The following is a 2,892-nucleotide window of genomic DNA, read 5'->3' as shown; positions in this document are numbered from 1 at the left end:
TCTATCTATATATATAACCCATTCATTTCGTGTCCGTCCCGTAACCGTTTCATAACGGACACTAGAGGCGCCCCTATCGTGTGTCATATTTCAAACACCAAATTAAATTAACAATTTTAATTATTATTTAAATTAACAATATAAATTATTATTATTCATTTGGCCCATAAATTACTATTTGGTCAATATAACAATATAAATAATTCAGTATATTTGTAATAGGAATTTATTATTTCAGGGGCTTATATCTCGCGAAGGGTAGCGAGTAGGGGTATGGTTTCTTTGACTTTACTGTTCGCACAGGGGCTACAGTTTGGGGGGTCGCCACGTCTTCATTCGGAGGGTAAATCTTACCATTGGGACTTTAACAGAGCTGTAGAGCATATTGATAGGAACAAAAAAGTCAAAGGAATCGTGCCTCATGGAAATTTGTAAATAACGCCCACTAGGGGGCGTCCCAGGCTACTAGTTTCGAAGAAATCAGTCCCATGTACTCGCTAGAAATTGGTTCAGTTAAGCTTTTGTTTAAGTAAAATTCCTGCTCTTTCAGTAGGGTTTTATTTATGACCCCAATTCCCTAATCCCTTAATTATTTAACTATTTCTCAAGTAGAAATAAGTCGAAACCGGTTACTTTGTACTGTACTTGAATATTTGTAGTCTTGGGAAAGAAAGAAGTGGAAAGAAATTTTTATGACAACTGATACATAAATCGTAACTTTAAGGAAAATAAATTCTAGAGCTTTTGTACCTCGTGCGCAGAGCAGGCCCTACCTCATATATCAACTCTAAGTTATAGTCCCTGCTCCGCCAAATGGCACTACAGAGAAACCAGGAGACGATGTCTTAATCATCGGCCGGTCCATCGCCCGGTGGGCACCAGGCGCTAAGACGGGAAAGCTAGCCCGAGAAAGTGCTTGGGCTCTGGCTCTGGCTCTGGCTCGGATCAGAACAGTCCGAGGACTCCTGATCTTCATTGCCTTCCTTGCCGTCCTTGCCTTCCTTGCCTTCATCGCTACTCGGGCGAGCCCACTTACTTGACATGCGTTTTGTGCAGCATAGCTGCGCTGGTGAGAGCTCTACCTGGGAGAGGTACTCATAAGAACGGGTGTTGGGGCCACCCTTTCCTGTAGAGGGGGCCCTGTCCAGGGAACTGGACTAAAGGTCGAATAGACCTAGTACGATATCCATCGTTTTTCTTAGTATTTCATAGTCTCCTTTACTTGCTGCAAGCGATCTAAATACTTGGTCATCAGGCTGGGTCCAGTCGATGTGTCTGGCTCCCCTTCGGACGCTTTCCGTTAGGGGGCACTCAAGTATGTAGTGCCTCGCGTCGCCGCGCGGGCACCCACAGGAGCAGCAACCGTTACCTCGACCAAATCTGGCCATGTAACGGGGAAACTTCTTGTGTCCCGTAAGGATTTGGGTCAGTCTCCAATTACAACTGATCGGAGTTAGGCCAACTTCAGGCACGAAGGCGTAGGTTGACCTACCTACTGTACTGAGGTTCCAGCGCTCTTGCCAGTATGTCATCGATCGATGCAGTAGAGTACCTTTTAAGTAACTAGCCGGAGGTTCTACCTTCTCNAGACGCGAATATACAAGTCGATATTAGAAAATGATGTATAGCTACAGAAATCTTATATTTACTATATAAACCGCGATTACTTTAAAAGTTACAGTCAGAGATCACACATTTATATGTCATTAGATTCGTCATACAATTTTGCACTAAAATCTGTATATACATTTCAAATATATGTATAAATGTATATTTCAGACGCGAATATACAAGTCAATATTAGAAAATGATGTATAGCTACAGAAATCTTATTTTTACTATATAAACCGCGATTACTTTAAAAGTTACAGTCAGAGATCACACATTTTTATGTTATTAGATTTGTTATATACTTTTGCAGTAGAATATGTATATACATTATAAATATATGTATAAATGTTTTGTCTAGATGCGAATATACAAGTCGATATAAAAAAAACAATTTATAGCCACTGTGATTGGATGTATACTCTATAAATCGCAATATCTTTAAACGTTACAGTCAGGGACTAACAATTTATATGCCAATAGATTCGTCAGACAATTCCGCATTAGAATATATATAGACATTATAAAAATATGTGTAAATGTATAGTTCAGACGCGAACATACAAGTCGATATTAGAAAGTGATGTATAGGTACAGAAATCTCATTTTTATTATATAAACCGCGATATTTTTAAAAGTTACAGTTAGAGATTAAACATTTATATGTTATTAAATTCGTCACACGATTCGGCACTAGAATATGTATAGACATTATAAAAATATGTGTAAATGTATAGTTCAAACGCGAATATACAAGTCGATATTAAAAAATGATGTATAGTTTTAGACATTTTATTTTCATTATATAAACGGCGATAACTTTAAAAGTTAGAATCAGAGATTAAACATTTATATCTCATTAAATTCATCATACAATTCTGCACTAGAATATGTATAAACTTTATAAAAATATGTGTAAATGCATAGTTCAGACGCGAATATACAAGTCGATATTAGAAAATGATGTGTAGCCACAGAAATCTTATTTTTACTATATAAATCAAGATAACTTTGAAAGTTACAGTCAGAGACTAAACATTTATATGTCATAAGATTCGTCATACAATTTTGCACAAGAATATGTATGAACATTATAAAAATATGTGTAAATGTATAGTTCAGACGCGAATATACAAGTCGATATTTGAAAATGATGTATAGGTACAGAAATCTTATTTTTACTGTATAAACCGCGATTACTTTAAAAGTTACAGTCAGAGATTAAACACTTATATGTCACTAAATTCTTCATACAATTCTGCACTAGAATATGTATGAACATTA

This window comes from Centruroides sculpturatus, unplaced genomic scaffold (assembly GCF_000671375.1).
Source record: "Centruroides sculpturatus isolate CEXI.00-Female unplaced genomic scaffold, Cexi_2.0 scaffold2559, whole genome shotgun sequence".
In the NCBI taxonomy this organism is placed as follows: Eukaryota; Metazoa; Arthropoda; class Arachnida; order Scorpiones; family Buthidae; genus Centruroides; species Centruroides sculpturatus.
The sequence above is the reverse complement of the archived record's forward strand: the minus strand, read 5'-3'. Positions refer to the sequence as shown.